General features: G+C 42.7%; 1 protein-coding gene across 1 annotated transcript in view; it reads left to right on the plus strand.

Moving 5' to 3' along the window:
* ankrd34c (ankyrin repeat domain 34C) overlaps positions 1 to 15,544 on the plus strand; it is a 39,175-nt gene extending 23,631 nt beyond the window's left edge. The window contains exon 3 of the mRNA XM_063066229.1: positions 10,460 to 15,544. The gene's annotated coding sequence lies outside the window, so the exon portion shown is untranslated. The remainder of the gene's footprint in view (positions 1 to 10,459) is intronic.
* The last annotated feature ends 5,434 nt before the right edge of the window (positions 15,545 to 20,978 follow it).

The following is a 20,978-nucleotide window of genomic DNA, read 5'->3' on the forward strand; positions in this document are numbered from 1 at the left end:
TCATAAATCCATGCTGACTCGGACCGATCCTGTTACTGCTATCCAAATACAGACTAAGACACAGGGGAAAATTTCCCCTGTTCACTTTAAATAAGGCTGTTGAACCTTTCAGGTAGGGCTTGGTTTAATGTCTTGCCCACATGCCCACAAATACCTGAAACATAGTGGTACAGCACTCATCTGTACTGGACTGGAGCATCGCTTTGTAATTCATGGGGAAGTCTACTGAGGCAAAGACAAGATTAGGACCTGCTAAATCACAATGGATAAATGGACAGGAGGGGGACAGCAAAAGTCAAAGAGAGGTGGAAGTTGGCAACCACTTCTCTATCAACTGTTTTACCAGCGAGTACACTCACAATACACTTGAATAACAGGATAATGCCAAGTACAAATTCCATAAGACCATAAGGCAGGGGAGCAGAATTAGACAATTTGACCCATTGAGACTGCTCCGCAATTCCATCATGACTGATTTATTATCTCTCTCCTAATTTCTCCCTGTGACCTTTACATCATGACTGATTTATTATCTCTCTCCTAATTTCTCCCTGTGACCTTTATACTTTATACATTATTGTCGCCAAACAATTGGTACTAGAACGTACAATCATCACAGCGATATTTGATTCTGCGCTTCCCACTCCCTGGATTACAAATATTAAATATTAAAAATAGTTAAAATTAGTAGATATTAAAAATTTAAATTATAAATCATAAATAGAAAATAGAAAAATGGAAAGTAAAGTAGTCCAAAAAAACCGAGAGGCAGGTCCGGATATTTGGAGGGTACAGCACAGATCCGGGTCAGGATCCGTTCAGCAGTCTTATCACAGTTGGAAAGAAGCTGTTCCCAAAACTGGCCATACAAGTTTTCAAGCTCTTGAGCCTTCTCCCGTTGGGAAGAGGGACGACAAGTGTGTTGGCTGGGTGGGTCGTGTCCTTGATTATCCCGGCAGCACTGCTCCGACAGCGTGCAGTGTAAAGTGAGTCCAAGGACGGAACATTGGTTTGTGTGATGTGCTGCACCATGTTAACGCCCTTATTAATCAAAAACCTATCAATATCCACTTTAAATATACCCAATGACTTGGTCGCCACCGCTGCCTGTGGCAATGAATTCCACAGATTCACCACCCTCTGGCTAAAGAAGACCAGGAGTGGTGTCTGAACACAATCACTGAAGGTTGAATGGCAGATCAAGCTGCACAAGCAGATGGTTCAATGGTCTGAATTCCTTTTTGCTGATTTGAGGCCTGTTGTTTTGTCTAAATTCACATGGTATTAGTGTCTTTTCCATTTGGATCCAATCTCTACTGAAACACAAGCTGCCAACATTGTCCAGCCACTAAGCAACCATATTGATTTCTCTTTCTGGAAAAAATGTTTCCCTCTTCTTCTATTGCCCACTCTGGCCTCTTGCCTCTTCTCACCTGCCTACCACCTCCCCCGGGCCTCCTCCTCCTTCATGGGCCGGGTTTAATCAATGTGGTTTGTGGAGCGGACTCTGTAGTGTATGTGATGATGTGTTTCTGGTGTCTGGTTGCTCCTTGTTTTGTTGCTATTTTGTGTGATTTTGATCTGAGGCCTGCACATAACAAACAACACAGCGCTAGACTGAATTGAACTGAATATTCCTGGACCCTTTCGATGACTTTGTGGTTTGGTGTTTTATATTCTGTGTCTTTTGCTTGGTTTTTTTTGCTGTTTGCCTGATTCTTTTTTAGCGCATTGGGGGTTTGATGTCTTTCTTTGAATGGGTTCCATGGTTTTCTTCATTTCGTGGCTGTCTTTGGGAAGATGAACTATGGACTACTCCCCTTTCCTATCAGACTCCTTCCTCGCCAGCCTTTTACCATTCACACCCACCTGACTTCACCTATCACCTTCTAGTTATCCTCCTTCCCCTACCACCCCCACCTTTTACTCTGGTGTCTTCCCCCTTCCTTTCCAGTCCCGGAGAAAGGTCTCGGCCTGAAACATTGACTGTTTATTCATTTCCATAGGTGCTGCCTGACCTGCTGAGTTCCTCCAGCATTTTGTGTGTGTTGCATCCAATAGATACTTGCCTGAGCACCATGAAATGCAATTTTGATGATTAGCACGTGAAATACTACAAGCAGAATGGTAATAAACTTCTACAGAGGTATTGTTGGAAGTATCTTGACTGGTTGTATCAAGGTCTGGTACAGCAATTCAAATGTGCTGAAATTAGAATTGGTTTATTATTGTTGCATGTACTGAGAAACAGTGAAAAGCTGCATCACTGTATCACAGATCAGATCATTACACAATGCTTAAGGTAGAACAGTGTAAAACAGAAACAATGCAGAATAAAGTGTAACAGCTACAGACACAGTGCAGTGCAGGTAAGGGAAAACAGTGCAAGATCATAACAAGGCAGATTGTGAGGCCAAGAGTCCAACTTATCGTACGAGGGAACTATTTAATGGTCTTATAACAGTGGGGTAGAAGCTTTTGTTGAGCCTGATGGTACGTGCTTTCAGACTTTGTGGCTTTGTGACCAAGTCTGTGGACAACACGAAGATAGCTGGTGGGGGCATGGGGGGGCGGTGGCAATTAGTGTTGACAAAGCAGGAAGTTTGCAGAAGAACTTGTACAGATTAGGGGAATGGTCAAAGAAGTGGCAGATGGAATACGGTGTGGGAAGTGTATGGCAGATGGAATACGGTGTATGGTCATGCACTGTGGTGAAAGGAGTAAAAGCACAGGCTATTTCCTAAACAGGGAGCAAATTCAGAAATCAGAGGTGCAAAGGGACTTGGAGTCCTCATGCAGAATTCCCTAAAGTTTAACTTATAAATTGAGTTGGTGGTAAAGAAAGCAAATACAATATTAGCATACATTTTGACAGGACTAGAACATAAAAACAAGGATGTAATGCTAAGACTTTATAAGTCGTTGGTCAGACAGCACTTGGAGTATTGTGAGCAGTTTTGGGTCCCTTATCCAAGAAAGGATATGCTGGCATTTGAGAGGCTCCAGAGATTTACGAGAGGGAGAAAACTCAGCCATAATAGAATGGCAGAGCAGATTTGATGGGCTAAATGGCCTAATTTTGTTCCTATGTCTTATGGTTGTTTGCATCTTCTTCCCAGCGGAAGAGGAAAGAAAAAAGAAAATCAGAGTCTTTGATTATGCTGGCTGCTTTACTGAGGCAGCAAGAAGTGTAGGCAGTGTATGGAAGAGTGGCTGGTTTCTGTGATGTGCTGAGCTATATCTAAACCTCTCTGTGGTTTCTTGTAGTCACATGCAGTGCAGTTGCCATACCAAGCCATTAAGCATCCAGACAGGATGCTTTCCATGGCGCATTGATAAAAATTGGTCAATGTTCATAGAAACATGCTAAATTTCTTTCCCTTCATGAGGAAGTAGAGGCATTGGTGAGCTTTCTTGGCTGTGATATTTACGTGCTTAGGCCACAACAGGCTACTGGTGATGTTCATTCCGAGCAACCTGAAGCTCTCAACCTCAGCACTATGGATGTAGACAGAGGCTTGTGCACTGTCCCCCCTTCCTGAGGTCAATGACCAGCTCTTTTGTTCTGTTGACATTGAGGGGAAGGTTGTCGTCATGACAACACGTCACTAAACTCCCTATCTCCTTCCAGTAATCTGACTCATCGTTACTTGGCCACTGTGGTGACATCATCTGCAAATGTGCAGATATGTAAGAAGCTGCCAAGAGTAGCAGACTCTGCTAAAAACATCACCGTACATCCCTCCCTACCATCGGTAGCATATAGAGGAGGCACTGCTTTAAGACAGTATCCATCTTCAAAGAACCCACCACCTGACCCATACAACTTTCTCACAGCTACTAACGGGCAGGAGATGCAGAAGTTTGAAGTCCTACAGCGCCATGTTTAAAAAACAGCTACTTCCCTTCAACCATTTGGTACTTGAACTAACTGGCACAACCTTAATCTCTACAGTTCAGCATCACTTTGATCACTTTGCACCACAATGGACTGTTTCGTTTTGCTTTAGTTGTATTCTTTCTTGTAAAATGTTGTATTTCATTTATGTATGATTTATGTTTTTTATTATGTATGCTGTTTATCTGATGCTATGTGCCTGTGATGCTGATGTGAGTAAATTTTTCATTGCATCTTGTGCATACGTGGACTTGTGCAGATGACAGTAAACTCAGCTTTGACTAAGGAGATTGTTCCACTGGAAAGGCAGAATAAAAAAAAAGAATTGACAGTCCAACTCAGTAACAACAACTCCAGAGTGGAGACAATTAGTCCTGCACCTGAAATCTAGAAAAGAAAGGATACATAAATAGTGGACTATATCCTTCTAAACAGTCTGCTGAGGATTGGTTCAGAGCAAGTTAACAAGTAGTTGTGTATATAGTGTTTTACAAATATGGACACTGTTTTAGAAAATTAAACTTTAGAATAAATGTACTTGTAAAGACATCCATAATCTCACAGTAATAATTAAAAGGTTAATTAAAGTGATGTTTGAGCTCTCCATCAGACATTGTGGAGGAGCATCAGCGGAGGTCTCAGTCAATCTCAGAATCAGGCTTAATATAACCAGCATATGTTGTGAAATTTGTTAACTTTGCGTTAAATTAAGTAAGTAGTGCAAAAACAGAAATAGAGGAAGTAGTGAGGTAGTGTTCATGGGTTCAATGTCCATTCAGAAATCGGATAGCAGATGGAAAGAAGCTGTTCTTGAATCACTGAGTGTGTGCCTTCAGGCTTCTGTATCTCTTTCTTGATGAACAACAAGAAAAGGGCATGATCTAGGTGATGGGAGTCCTTAATGATGGACGCTGACTTTTTGAGGCATCACTCCTTGAAGGCGTCTTGGATACAATGGAGACTGGTACCCTGTAAATAGAGCTGGCTAATTTACAACTCCCTGCAGTTTACAGTGATGCAGCCAGTCAAGAATGCTCTCCATGGTACATCTTTCAATTAATAAACACAAGAGATTCTGTAGATGCTGGAAACCTCTCAGAACTGATATGATTTTGCTACACACATCTAATTTGTTGATAGCTCATTGGTGAACAGCACATTTGACAGGTAATTCTGTTTGTAGGATGATAAGCGTTGCCCAAATTAATATCATTAAACTGGATTTCACCTGTCTGACTTTCAGCTGCTGACCCATAAAAAAGATTTACTGTCTTGATGGGAGTAAACTATAAATTATAAAAATTACAAGTTTTCAGTTTTGATCCCCTCTATCAAATTGCTGTTGCTTTAATTTATTAAATACATTGATTATGTTAATGAGAACAAACTCATCTTAAAAATGAATAATTTGTAAAAATGCCAGCAGGTAAAACATGAATCAAGAAGAACATCAAAGGATGAATCAAAAAGACATTTGTCACTCTCTCCAGTCAGTTCCCACAATCAAATATAATTTGCAATGACCAGAGGCAATTTCATATCAATTCAATTACAATAACTCTCAATCTTACTCACAGCAACAGTCAGGGGAAAGTATTAAAACATGAAAGCTGACTGGGATGAGTCCCACTTCACTAGGTCAAGTACACCTTAACAGGGTAGATTGAAGAAAGTCAATAAATTCACAATAAAGTGTTCAAAAATATTTTGGAGACATTTTCCAGTAAGCAGTAGTGGAACTCATTGAGTCCTAGATTCAACACTTCTACTGGGTTTCATTCTTGGCTGAGTGTATGCCAAGTTCACACAATTACTCAGCTCTTGTCACTATTTTGACTTCAATGATAAAGACAATGCAATCTCTTATGATCTTAAAATTAAATTACATTTTTAACTTGACAGAAAATTTACTTCAAAATCTAGTTTAGTTTTTGAATTGGAAACATTCACTAACAAGGCAGGAAGATTTAATCTGCGTCCTCTACATCAGAAGGCTAAGAGATAAAATCCCTCCAATGGCTTAAGCAAATGACCTATGATACGCTTAGAGGAGTATTGAGTGTCCAGATTGTAGTTATTGCCTGAACTTTCTCTCACTGACATTATCTTTGACTTACATCAATAAGCAGACCATTTGAAATATCTTTACAAATTATTTATTTTTAAAATGAGTTTATTCTCATTAATGTATTCAACATATTTAATAAAACAACAGCAATTTGACAGAGGGGATCAAAACTGAAATGCTTGTAATTTTTATAATTTATAGTTTACTCCCATCAAGACAGTAAATCTTTTTCAGGGGTCGGCAGCTGTAGTAATTATTCTCTCAGATAGGTGAAATCCTATTTAATGATATTAATTTTGGCAATGGTGATCATACTATGGGGGCAGCATAGCAGCGTAGTGCTTAGTGTAAGACTTCACGGCACCATCTGTAAGATTGGAGTTCAATTCCTGTCGCTCTCTGTAAGGAGTTTGTACGCTGTCCCTGCGACCACAAGGGTTTCCTCTGCAGTTTCCACCCACGGTCTAAAGACATATGGGTTAGGGTTAGTAAATTGTAGGCATGCTATCTTGGTGCCAGAAGCATGGTGACACTTTCGGGCTGCCCACCACCCACCCTACAAATAACACCATAAGATATAGGAGCAAAATTAGGCTATCTGGCCCATTGAGTCTTTTCTGCCATTTCATCACGGCTGATCCATTTTCCCTCTCATCCTCAGTGCAAACAAGGTACTTCATTGTATGTTTCAATGTACATATGCCAAATAATCTTTTTTACATACAAAAGATTCAGTAAATGCAGGAAATCCAGAGCAACACACACAAAATGTCAGGAGAACTCAGCAGGCCGGGTAGCATCTATGGAAATGAATATACAGTCAACCTTTTGGGCTGACACCCTTCTTCAGGACTGGAAAAGAAAGGGGAAGACACAGAATAAAAAGGTAAGAGGGAGGGGGAGGAGGACTAGCTAGATGGTGATAGGTGAAGCCAGGTGGGTGGGGAATACAAAGGGCTGGGGAGGAAGGAAACTAACTGGAGAGGAGAGTGGACCATGGGAGAAAGGGAAGGTGGAGGAGGTGATAGGCAGGCGAGGAGAAGAGTTAAAGGGCCAGAGTGGGAAATAGAAGAAGGAAGGGGGGGGGGAATGTTAATACATTTTCTTCATGAGATATGAATACCTCTGGCAATGCCAGTATTTATTACCCATCCCTAACGTTTGAATTGAGAAGAGTGTAGATCCAACCATATGCATGGGTCTGGAATCACAAACAAGCCAGAACAGCAAACAGCATCATATTCTTTCCTTGAAGGTTATCAGTGAATCCGATGGATTTCCTAGACTGGTGTTTTCAGTCACCATTACTGAAACTAGCTTTTCCTTAGAGCACTTGTTATTACAGCTAAGAATTTCCTGAAGACTCACCGACCTATGAAAAGGAGATGTTTGTTACTTTTATACGTGGGCCTGAGGGAATTAACAAGATCACATTGTATACCCTGGTCTGCACACACAGATAGAACATCAGATTAGTCATAGTCATAGTCATAGTCATACTTTATTGATCCCGGGGGAAATTGGCAACTTGGACAGCATCCTCTTTTCAGACACAACCGTCAGAGAGTCCAGTTCCATCCCCACAACATCACTGGCCTTACGAATGAGTTTGTTGCTTCTGTTGGTGTCTGCTACCCTCAGCCTGCTGCCCCGGCACACAACGGCAAACATGGTGGCACTGGCCACCACAGACTCATAGAACATCCTCAGCATCGTCCGGCAGATGTTAAAGGACCTCAGTCTCCTCAGGAAATAGAGACGGCTCTGACCCTTCTTGTAGACAGCCTCAGTGTTCTTTGACCTGCCCAGTTTATTGTCAATTCGTATCCCCAGGTATTTGTAATCTTCCACCATGTCCACCCTGACCCCCTGGATGGAAACAGGGGTCATCGGTACCTTAGCTCTCCTCAGATCTACCACCAGCTCCTTAGTCTTTTTCACATTAAGCTGCAGATAATTCTGCTCACACCATGTGACAAAGTTTCCTACCGTAGCCCTGTACTCAGCCTCATCTCCCTTGCTGATGCATCCAACTATGGCAGAGTCATCCGAAAACTTCTGAAGATGACAAGACTCTGTGTAGTAGTTAATAGAGGTGTAAATGGTGAAGAGAAAAGGAGACAAGACAGTCCCCTGTGGAGCCCCAGTGCTGCTGATCACTCTGTCGGACACACAGTGTTGCAAGCACACGTACTGTGGTCTGCCAGTCAGGTAATCAAGAATCCATGACACCAGGAAAGCATCCACCTGCATCGTTATCAGCTTCTCCCCCAGCAGAGCAGGGCGGATGGTGTTGAACGCACTGGAGAAGTCAAAAAACATGACCCTCACAGTGCTCGCTGGCTTGTCCAGGTGGGCGTAGACAGGAATTCTGCCTGTTCATACTCAAACTATTTGATCTCTTCCCTCCTTAGTTAGCACAAAAGTTAGATAATTTTATTGAGTTCTGATGAAGGTTCTTGGCTCAAAACGTCAACTTCTATTCCCCTCTATGGATGCTGCCTGCTGAGTTCCTCCAGCATTTTGTGTGTGTTGCGCTGGACCTCCAGCATCTGTGGAATCTCTTGTGTCTTTAATTTTAATTGAACATGATTTTTGGTGAAAATTGAGCGAGTAAAGAGAGGATGAAATGTTAACACCAGGTAATTATCATGATTAAGGTAAGGCTAAAGTTGAGCAAGACATGTTGGACAATAACTGCCCTGATTGTGATTGGGGAATCAGAGAAGGAGCATACAATAATTGACCAATAGGAATGATAATAAATTACAGTGGCCTTAGGAAAGATCCAGTTGAAGTTTGGTGATGGGAGTTAGACAAGAGTAAGGTGAATTTCCCTCTGAGTATGGAGACAGAATATGAATAGTCTATAAAGACAATACAGGAATGGACCATCCTCCATTGAATGACCAATTCTTTCTTATCATGTTAAAGGAGGGAATGATACAGTCTTTGCAGTGGGATTTATAATGGTGTGGACCCATTGAGGTTTGGGCAGAAGAATTAGAAAGCCAAAGGGCTAAGAGCAAAAGGAACGTTGCCAGAGTTACAACCACAGCAGGAAGCCAGATGTTGATATACTTCAGCTGCAAACAAACAGAACACAATGCTTGAGATTGTAAGGCAATCTACTGGAGTTTTGGTTGACGTAGGGTAATTTAACTGTCTGTTGCCTATGCATGATCTACAATCTCCAGCATCTCATTGAACTTAAAAGTCTTTTTAAAATGTGTATTACTGTGTTGAGCTGCTTAACCTTTGAAAGCAATTCATAATAAGTTTATCAACTGATCTGAAGTGTGTAGATGCATTGTGTATTTTAGTATGCGGCCTGAAGCTTGACAATCTTTTGAGTTACGCAGGAGACAGTCATAGAACACTATAACACTGAAACAGCCTCTTCAGCCCATCTAGTCCATGCCAAACTATTAACCTTCCTAGTCCCATCAACCCGCACTGAACCATAGCCCTCCATACCCCTCCCATTCATGGACCTGTGCAAATTTCTCTTAAATATTGAAACTGAACTCGGATCCATCACTTCTGCTGGCAGCTCGTCCCACACTCTCACCACCCTCTGAGTGAAGCAGAGGGTGTTTCCCTTAAACAGTTCACCTTTCACCCTTAAACAAAGACCTCTAGTTCTAGTATCACCAAACCACAGCGGAAAAAGCCTGCTTGCATTTACCCTATCGATACCCCTCATACAGGTAGAGTGAATGTTTGTGACAGCAAAGCTTGATGGTACTCATGACATCTATGCTAGAAGATAATTTTAATTAGTCATTTGACAAGAGACAGAGTCTCCTTAAAAAAAATCATTTGAATATAAAACTTACGTGAAGCTCCACGTGCCTGCTGCCTGTTTCACTGAACTGCTGAGAGGTGAAAGATGTTAACCCTTCGTATTTCTGTCTTTATTGATAAAAGTGTTCCATTTTATCTTTCTTGATCAAGAATGTTTAAGACTTATAAAGTGCTAATTATTTTCTTTTTGGTTTTATTTTTTTCCCCTGCTACCTGAGGAAATCCAAAGGTGCCTGTAAGAAGAATAGCAAAAAGTTGTAATCATCTGGTTCTGTAATAACTATGCCTCTGTGTATACCTTTCATTCTGACTTTGTGACTGACCTGTGATGAAATAAGTGCAAAATTCCACAACAGCCATGCGTATTTCTGGTTAACTCTGCAAGAATCTCTACATCCGGGCAAGAGATCCTATATACAGTACAAGAGATCCCGATGAAGGGTCTCGGCCCAAAACGTCAACTGTTTATTCCCCCATAAATGCTGCCTGACCTGCTGAGTTCCCCCTGCATTTTTTGTGCGTTACTCTGGATTTCCAGCATCTGCAGAATCTCTTGTGTTTCTCATATATTAAAAACTGGCAATTAATGTGTAATTTGAATTGACAATTTAGAAAACTGTTTTGGGGATAATTGACATATACTCTCAAATATTGTCTTCTTTAATAAGGATGTTTTCTCTCCTTAGGTTAACAAAAATATTAGCTGTGGACTGAAGACATGATGGGCTGAACGGTCTCCTTCCTTGCTGTAATCTTTCTGTGATTCTGTGAATTATATTCTCTCAGAGAAGTTTGTGTCTTTGTCCATGAACATTTTAAAGGACTGCCTTTTATAAATGACTGCTGCCTAAGAAATGAACAGAGGAATGTGGATGTTCGAGTTGCTTGTCTTCTTCTGAAGATTACCTGGATGCCAATAGATCGTACGAGATGACCTGATAGGACATGATGTGTTATGGGGATAACACAATGAACATACAATGTGATTACAAGTTAGACAACAAGCTATGGGAATGCACAGTTAATTTGCACTACAGAATGAGTCTCAGACATGCACAGTTGTTTGACAATCAAGAAAGACTGAAACCAAAGTTGAGAGAGGGCTATAGCTTGAGGCAGCTAAAGGCTAAGCAAAGGTAATCATTTGCAATGATACACAAAATGTTGGAGGAACTCAGCAGGTTAAGCAGCACCTGTAGTGGGAAATGAACAGTCAACATTTTGGCTCAGACACTTCATCAGAACTGATTTCCTTCCATAAATGCTGCTTGACCTGCTGAGTTCCTCCGGCATTTTGTGTGTGTTGATCAAGATTTCCAGCATTTGCAGAACCTCTTGTCTCCAACTTGCAGTGGTGGTTTATGGGGTGGAAACATTTAAAAAGGAGTACTAAAAGTCATTGAATGTCCTGACATAATGCTGATCTATTGGGACTGCTTTTTTTTATGTTGTATATCAATAACATAGCTGATGAAACAGATGGCTTTGATGCCAAGTTTGCAGATGATATAACAATTGGTGGAGGGGCAGGTAGTGTTGAGGAAACAGATAGGCTGCAGAAGGACTTAGATTAGGAGAATGGAAAAGAAAGTGGCAGATGAAATATAATGTTGCAAAATGCACGGTCATGCACTTTGGTAGTAGAAATAAATGTGTGGACTATTTTCTAAAAGGGGAGGAAATCCAAAAATCTGAGATGCAAAGGGACTTGGGAGTCCTTGTGCAGAACACTCTAAGGTTAGGGTTGAGTCGGTAGTGAGAAAGTTAAATAAAATGTTAGCATTCATTTCAAGAGGTCTAGAAAACAAGAGCTGGGATGTGATGTCAAGGCTTCATAAGACCTCACTTTGAGTATCGTGAACAGTTCTGGGCTCCTCATCTAAGAAAAGATGTGCTAGCATTGGAGAGGGTTCAGAGGAGGTTCGCAAAGATGATTCCGGGAATGAAAGGGTTATCATACAAGGAACGTTTAATAGCTCTAGGTCTGTAATCGCTTTAATTTACAAAGATAAGGGGGGATTTAATTGAAACCTTTCGAATGTTGAAAGGCTTAGACAGAGTAGATGTGGAAAGGATGTTTCCCATGGTGGGTGAGTCTACGACAAGAGAGCACAACCTCAAAATAGTGGGGCATCCATTTAAAATAGAGATGAGGAGAAATTACTTTAGCAAGAGGGTGGTGAATTTGTGGAATTTGTTACCACAGGCAGCTGTAGGCCAGGTTGTTGGGTGTACTTGAGACAGAGCTTGATAGGTTCTTAATTGGCCACAGCATCAAAGGTTATGGGGAGAAAGCTGGGGAGCAGGGGTGAGGAGGGGAAAAAAGGGTCAGCCATGATTGAATGGTGGAGCAGACTCAATAGGCCAAATGGCCTATTTCTGCTCCTATGATTTATATAGTCTTGAATCTTCATTATATGTACCTTGATACATGCATTGTTCATATAACTTAATTGAGAAATTTGGGATGTGAGCATGTGACGTAGAATAGCTAATCAGCCTTATGACCTACTAAAAGACGAGGGGAGAGAAGACATTCAACCAGCACAAGACGATACTGAATGCTTGGAATCAGTGCACAAATCAAACAATGGTCAAAACTACACTTGGATAATCAATACACATGTGGAAGTTGTTGGAAGTTTCTAATTATGACAATGAAGCTAAAATATTAATATGGGTTGATGAGTTAAGCATGAACCCCACAGGTTGGACACAAGATGAGGCCCAATTTGGAGTATTGTTTGCAACTACCTACAAGAAAGGTATTGCCAATCTTGAAAGAGTGCAGAGGAAGCCTACAAGGATGTTGCCAGGATTTGACGACCTGGATTATAGGGAAGGGTTATATTGGTTAGGACTTTATTCCTAATAGTACTGGAGAATAAGGGAAGATTTGATAGAGATATACACAATTATGAGGTGTATAGATAGGGTAAATGCAAACAGGCTTTTTCCCTCAGGTTGGGTGAGACTAGAACTAGAGACTTATGATGAAAGGTGAAACATTCAAAGGGAATCTGAGGTGAAACTTCTTCACTCAGAAGGTGGTGCAACTGTGGAAAGAGCTGCCAGTAGAAATGGTAGATGCGGGTTCAATTGTAAGACTTAAAGAGAAGTTTTGATAGATACATGGATGAGAGGGATAATGTCTGGGTGCAGGTGTATGGGACTTGGCAGATTTGGTTGGCATGGACGAGATGAGCTGAAGGGCCTACCTCTGTGCTGTGGTGCTCCATGACTATATTGCTGAGATAAATATTTAGTTTGCTAAGTATAGCAACTTGGTATTAAATGGAATAAGCACAAGAAGAGAGCATGATGGTCAGTTATTATACTGACTAAAGAATGTTTATAACTTGCAGACTGTGAAGTTCAGAGAATGCGTGAGGAACTGGTATCATTGGTTCCTCAATTAACATTCAGGATGTGTTCCCAGAAAATAGTGCTAATTGAATTAGCTCTAAAAGGGGTTATTACATAGTGCACTTTCATTGGCTGAGTGCCAGTGACATTTGTGTTCCCATTGGCCAAACTAACATGGACAACTTGACCACGACCCACAATCTTTCTGGTAAACAGCTAAATTTTTGCAATCTACTTTTTTTTGGTCTATTAATATTTTCCCCAGCACAAGAACAGTATAATGAATCCATATTCTGCAGAATACCAGCATACTAATTCCCTCACCGCTCATTTTCACTATGGATGTCCAGTCCTTGTACATTTCTATCCCTTGTCAAGAAGACCTTAAATCTCTCCACTTCTTTCTCAACAAAAGAACAAACAAGTTACCCTCCACCACCACCCTTCTCCGTCTGGCAGAACCAGTTCTCACCCTCAACAATTTCTCTTTCAGCTCCTACTACTTTTTTCAGACTCAGGGGGTAGTCATGGGCACTCTCATGGGCCCCAGCTAAGCCTGTCCTTTTGCTGGCTCTGTAGAACAGTTCATTTTCCAATAATGCTCTCCAACTCTCCCTCCACTACATTGATGACTGCACTGGTGCTGTTTTATGCACCCACGCTGAACTTGTCAATTTCATCAACTTTGCCTCGACTTCCACCCTGCCCTTAAATTCACTGACACCTCCCTCCCCTTTCTCTCTCTCCCCCCATCTCTGGAGATAAAATGTCGACCAATGTCTTTTATAAACCTACTGATTCTCACGGTTATCTTGACTATACCTCTTCCCACCCTATCTCCTTTAAAAATCTATTCCCTTTTCTCTGTCTCTGCCACATGTTCCCAGGATGCAACTTTTCTTTCCAGGACATCAGAGATGTTCTCCTCCTAAGGATAAGATTTCCTTTCCTCCACCATTGATGCTGTCCTCACCCGCATCTCCTCCATTTTCTGAACATCTGCACTTACCCCATCTTCCCGCTGCCTCAACAGTTCCTCGTTACCTACCACCCCATGAGCCTCCACATCCAACACATCATTCTCCACAGTTTCCACCATCTCCAAAGGGACCCTACCACCAAATATATCTTTACTTCCCCCCTTCCACAGGCATCCTTTCCTCCATGATTCCCTTGTCCATTTGTCCCTCCCCCAGTAATCAAAGTGCTACACCTGCCCATTCACATCCTCCTTTACCCTCCATTCTAGACCTCAAGCAGTCCTTCCAGCTGAGGCAACACTTCACTGCGAATCTGCTGGGATTGTATATTGTGTCCAGTGCTCCAGATGTGGCCTCCTCTACAATGGTGAAACCCGTCGTACTTGGGGAACAACTTTATCGAGAACCTCTGATCCATCCACCAGAAGTAGAACCTCCCAGAGTCCCAACATTCTAATTCTGTTTCCCATTCCTGATCTAATATGTCATTTCATGGTCTCCTCTTGAACAACGATGAGGCCACCCTCAGGGTGGACAAGCAACACTTCATATTCCATCTGAGTAGCCTCCAACCTGATGGCAGGAATATATATTTCTCTTTCCAGTAAGGTTAAAAAAAACTCCCTCCCCTCCTCTTCTTCTTTCCCGCACTCTGACCCCTTACCTCTTCTCACCTGCTTAGCACCTCCCACTGGGTTCCCTCCTCTTTCCCTTCCTCATATGGTCCACTCTTCTATCAGATTCCTTCCTCCCAGCCCTTTACCTTTCCTACCCACTTGGCTTCACCTATCACTTTCTAGCTACCCTCCTTCCCCTCCATCCACCTTTTTACTCTGGCGTCTTCCCCTTTCCTTTCCAAACCTAAAGAAGGGTCTCAGACCAAAACATTGGTTGGTTGTTCATTTCTATGGATGCTGTCTGATCTGCCAAGTTCCTCCAGCATTTTTTGTGTGTTGCTATTAACTACATCTTCAAGGAATCGACTAACAAGGGATGGTTCTCAAAACAACAGATTTAGGATTCAGAGAAAAAGGGAAAATTTAAAGACGGGCCAAGGGCACTTCTAACAATGTACAAGAGTGAATATATCAAAATCCCAGATAGTTACCTTAGATCAACCTGGGGCACAAATAATCTATTCAGGGGCCAACAAGAAGGGACTAAACTGTGGACCTAGGACAATTTGCTGCTAGGATTAACATTAGATCTTAAAATAAGTGCCTTAGCTATGATGGAAATGTAGTGCAAATAGGAGCTCTAGGAATGAGGGTTCAACAGCTAGCAATAACAATAATGGTTCAACAGCTAGCAATAACAATAATGGTTCAACAGCTTGCCCTACAGAGAATGGAGATAAGGGGAAATGAAATAAGATTTCAGACTCTCCACAACAAAGCAGAGGAGCTAACATTTGCCACGCCTGAGCAGAACCACAAAAATTGTTAAAAACTCTGTGTTCTTGAAAAGGTACCAAACTGAGATCTTTTCTCTTATATTTGCTCAAATAAAATCTTCGCTTCTGTGAAATCCATGTAAGTGGTCTTTATCACATATTCAGGTTGAGAATGAAATAAGGAACAGAAATGAGTAAGGTTCATTCATAAAGGGAGGTTACCTGAGCACTGGACTACCACTTGCAATTGGTCTCCATGATACATCTGTGAAAGAAAAGGATATAACTCCAAGTGGGAGAAGACTAGTGGGGCATTATAACACGGTCCATGCACCATTTAATAAGATCATAGCTAATCTCACTCAAACTTGCATTCAGTGAAGGAAAGACCAAGAAATTGATTGTGGACTTCAGAAAGAGGAAGTCAAAGGAACACACACCTGTCTACATCGATGGATCAGCAGTGGAAAGGGTGAGCAGTTTCAAGTTTCTAGATGTCAACATCTCTGAAGATTTATCCTGGGCCCAATGTATTGATGCAATTACGAGGAGGGCATGCCAGTGGCTACATTTCTTCAGTGTTTGAGGTGATTGATTATGTCAGCAAAGACTAGCAAATTACTACAGATGTGCTGTAGAGAATATTCTGACTGGCTGCATCACCATCTGGTATGGAGGGGCCACTGCACAGGATCAGGAAAAGCTGCAGAAGGTTGTAAACTCAGCCAGCATCATTATGGAACATTATTATTGTGATAGCAAGACCCTGTTGCCGGCCGGTGGTGTAGTGGCATCAGCACCAGACTTCAAGGCCAGTGGTCCTAGGTTCGAATCCAGCCAGCTCCTTGCACGCTTTCCATCTGTGTTGGATTGAGCATCGAGCTAGCAACTTAGACTCGTAAAAGAACGATAAAATACTGAAGAAAGGACAAGGATGTGCCACAAGGAGAGGAGAGGAATAATACAAGACCCTGTTGGACATTGGTAATGTAGAATACTGAAAATCCAGTATTGGTGAGATTGACGGTGGAGGAGCTGCGTAGCTTTGGTTGTTGTGCAAAGTGCTCATACCAGAAGCTGTGTAGGAGAGAGCAAAGGCCCCTCCTGTCAGTACTGCCCTCCAGTGTTTACTCGGTGAGCGACAAGCTGGATTGCGTTCATCTGCAGCTGTACTTGCACGTGATAAGGAACTGCAGTGTGCTTGTTCTTGTGGAAACATGGCTACATGACAACATCCCATGCACCATCAATCTACAGGCTAGAACACTCGGGGACTTGGGCTACAATTTTTCTTTGTGACTGTGTTTTTCTGCTATCGTAACTATATGTGCTAAGTGCTGTGTGGTGTGTGGCTGTTGATACAGGCTGAGCACCCCTTATTTGAAATGCTTGAGCCGTGTGTCTTTCAGATTTTGGAATATTTCCATCTATATAATGAGATACTTTGGAATGAGACCCAAGTCTAAACCCAAAATTGAATTATGTTACATACAGAGCTTACACATATACCCTGAAGGTAGTTTTATATAATATTTTAATAATTTTGTGCATGAAACTATAAACCATCAGAAAGGTAAGCTATCACTACCTCAGCTGCCCAGGTGGACATTCAGTGGCTGTCTGACATCGTCAACTCTGAATTTTATGTGTTACTGGTGACCAGACTTTGTCTTACACCTGCTCATCACACATATGTACATAACAGTAAAAATTATTCCATATCTTAATATAATGAAAGTATAGTATATACAGGGTAACAAAAGCAGCACTGCAGCATCAGGGGAATTGCTGTTGAACAACAACAAACAATGGCAGGCTTTCAGTCTCCACCTATGATGCAAAACAACAGGAATTCTGCAGATGCTGGAAATTCAAGCAACACACATCAAAGTTGCTGGTGAATGCAGCAGGCCAGGCAGCATCACTAGGAAGAGGTACAGTCGACGTTTCAGGCCAAGACCCTTTGTCAGGACTCGGCCTGAAACGTCGACAGCACCTCTGTCTAGAGATGCTGCCTGGCCTGCTGCATTCACCAGCAACTTTGATGTGTGTTGCTCCACCTGTGACGCTGTGTTTTGATTAATAGGTTACAGGACACTATTTGTATTTTACTTTTTTTAGGTTCATGTAAGGTATAAAAACAAGACTGAATTTAATTACAGAGAAATGTAATGAAAACTGTGAAAAGAAGCAACATTTATTTTTAACGCAAAATGACACTGGTTACATCACACTCAAACATGAAATTTTAGCTGGAGAACAAATTCAGATTTCATGCAAAAATAATGTGTTTTGTAATGACCAAAAACCGTGTTACAGATAAACACAAAGGCTATAACCATGTTATAACTAAACACACCATCACCGACCTTATTAGTTCTAGGGATCTCCCATCCACTGCCACTAACCTCATAGTTCTCGCGCCCTGCACCTCCCGTTTCTACGTCCTACCCAAGACCCACAAACCTGCTTGTTTCAGATTGTTCCTGCCTCACTGAACTCATATCTGCATACTTCAACGCTGTTTTATCCCAAGTTCAGCCTCTTCCTATCTACATCCGTGGCACTTCACATGCTCCGGATCTTTTCAATGATTTCAAGTTCCCTGACCCCGAACATCTTATTTTCAGCATGGACATCAGGTCACCATACACCTCCATCCCCCACCAGGAAGGCCTCAAAGTTCTCCATTTCTTTCTGGACACCAGACCCGACCAGTTCTCCTCCACCACCACTACTCTCCTCTGTCTAGCAGAACTTGTCCTCCCTCTTAATAATTTCTCCTTTGGCTCCTCCCACTTCCTTCAAAAAGGTATAGCCATGGGCACGTGGAACAGTCTATCGTCCCAGCTAAGCCTGCCTTTTTGTCGGTTACATGGAACAATCTACGCTCGAAGCCTACACTGGTGTCCACCCCACAGTTTTCCTACGCTATATCAAAGACTGCTTCCTGCACCCACGCAGAGCCTGTCGACTTCATCAACTTTGCCTCCAACTTCCACCCTGCCCTCAAATTTACCTGGTCCATTTCCGACACCTTCCTCCCCTTTCTCACTCTGTCTCTATCGCCGGAGACAGCTTATCTACTGATGTCTATTATAAACCCACGGATTCTCACAGTTACCTAGACTATACTCCTTCTCACCATTAACTGTAAAAATGCCATTCCCTTCTCTCAGTTCCTCGGTCTCCACTGCATCTGCTCTCAGGATGAGGCTTTTCATATCAGAACTAAGGAGATGTCCTCCTTCTTCAAAGAAAGGGACTTCCCTTCCTCCACCATCAACGCTGCCCTCAACCGCATCTCTTCCATTTCACGCTCGTCTGCCCTCACCCCATCTCCCGCCACCCCACCAGGAATAGGGTTCCTCTTCCACCCCACCAGCCTCCACATCCAGCACATAATTCTCCATAACTTCTGCCATCTCAAACAGAATCCCAGCATCAAGCACATCTTTCCCTACCCCCGCTTTCTGCTTTCCGCAGGGATCACTCCCTACACAACTCTCCTGTCCATTCGTCCCTCCCCACTGATCTCCCTCCTGGCACTTATCCTTGCAAGCAGAACAAGTGCTACACCTGCCCCTATGCCTCCTCCCTCACTACCATTCAGGACCCCAAACAGCCCTTCCAGGTGAGTCGGTTGGAGTCATCTACTGTATTGAGTGCTCCCAGCGTGGCCTCTTGTATATCAGAGACCTGACGTAGATTGGGAGACTGCTTCACCGAACATCTATGCTCCACCCACCAGAAGAAGCGGGATCTCCCAGTGGCCACCTGTCTTAATTCCACTTCCCATTCCCATACGTCTATCCATTGCCTCCTCTACTGTTGTGGTGAGGCCACACTCAGGTTAGAGGAACACCACCTTATATTCCACCTGGGTAGCCTCTAACCTGATGACACCAGCATCAATTTCTTGAAATTCCAGTAATGTTTCCCCATCATTCCCCAACCTGTTTTCCATCTCTCATCTTATCTCCTTGCCCGCCCATTGCCTCCCTCTGGTGCTCCTCCCCCTTTTTCTTTCTTCCATGGTGTTCTATCCTCTGCTGTTAGATCCCCCCTTCTCCAGCCCTGTATCTCTTTCACCAATCAACTTCCCAGCTCTTTACTTCATCCCTCCCCCTCCCGGTTTCACCTGTCACCTTGAGTTTCTCCTTCCCCTCCCACCCATCTTTTAAAATCTACTCCTCATCTTTTTTCCTCCAGTCCTGCTGAAGGGTCTCGGCCCAAAATGTCAACTGTACTCTTTTCCATAGATGATGCCGGGCCTGCTGAGTTCCTCCAGCATTTTGTGTGTGTTGCTCAGATTTCCAGCATCTGCAGATTTTCTCGTTAATGCTTCCTTCCTTTCTTTTCGCTATAGGGGTAACTGCAACCTTTTAGACATTTTTAACAATATTTTCACAGCACCGAGCAGAAAATAAGCACAAGTCACATGGTAATCACTGTGAGTAATGCACGAAGGTCTGGCTATTATGACTGTGGAAACAAACTGGCGCCAACAGAGCCCCACTCAGGGTGCCTGAGGTCACTTCACAGAACTCACTGTGGTGCACAGAGAGACCTGTGGTTCCTCTGGGAGCCTGCCCAGCACCTTGTGGAATTTCCCATTTGTGATGGCATATCAGCACTCAAAAAGTGTTGGATTTTGGAGGTTTTCGGAGAAGGGGAGCTCAATTGTACTGAGTTTTGCCTTAGCCACAGAGAAGCACTGTATTCATGTGTATGGTTGAATGACAATTTAACTTGAACTTGAGCCTCCCCACCATGGAGGGCAACTTCAAAAAGCGATGCTTCAAGAAGGCAGCACCCATTACTCTTCACCATCCAGGATATGCCCTCTTCTCATTGCTACCATCAGTGAGGATGATACAGGAGCCTGAAGACACACACTCAATGTTTTAGGAACAGCTTCTTCCCCTCTGCCACCAGATTTCTGAATGGACAATGAAACCATGAGCACTACTTCACTATTTTGCTCTTATTGCAGTATTTCTTTAAAAAATATTTGTTATTGTAACGTATAGTAACTGCTGCCGCAAAACAAGTAATAAACCCGATTCTGAAATCGCTGTAACATCACATCCACATTCCTGCCTTCCCTTGCTCACCTTTCACTCTGTTGCATCCACTTTCTCATACTCATTCCCTGTCTCTGCCTTAAAGCGAAGCCCCTAAACCAGTGTAGGTACAGAGACTGCCGAGGCGGGAATCTAACCCTCAGTTCGCCTCGACATCCCTAATCCTCAGGAGATTTAATTAACTGCAAATCTCCTCTCCTCCGAGCTCGACAACCGAGCACCAGGGGTAGGAGCAGCTGACATAAACATCGGGTGAATTATTCTACAGCTTGAAGCCATTCCGCTGCGGTGGAGAGACAGGACACCACCTCAGACCGCCATCGAGCGACAGGGGCGCTACCGCGCAGTGCGCGGGAGCCGGAAGTGACGCGGGGTCGCA

Source organism: Mobula hypostoma, chromosome 13 (genome assembly GCF_963921235.1).
Source record: "Mobula hypostoma chromosome 13, sMobHyp1.1, whole genome shotgun sequence".
NCBI lineage: Eukaryota > Metazoa > Chordata > Chondrichthyes > Myliobatiformes > Myliobatidae > Mobula > Mobula hypostoma.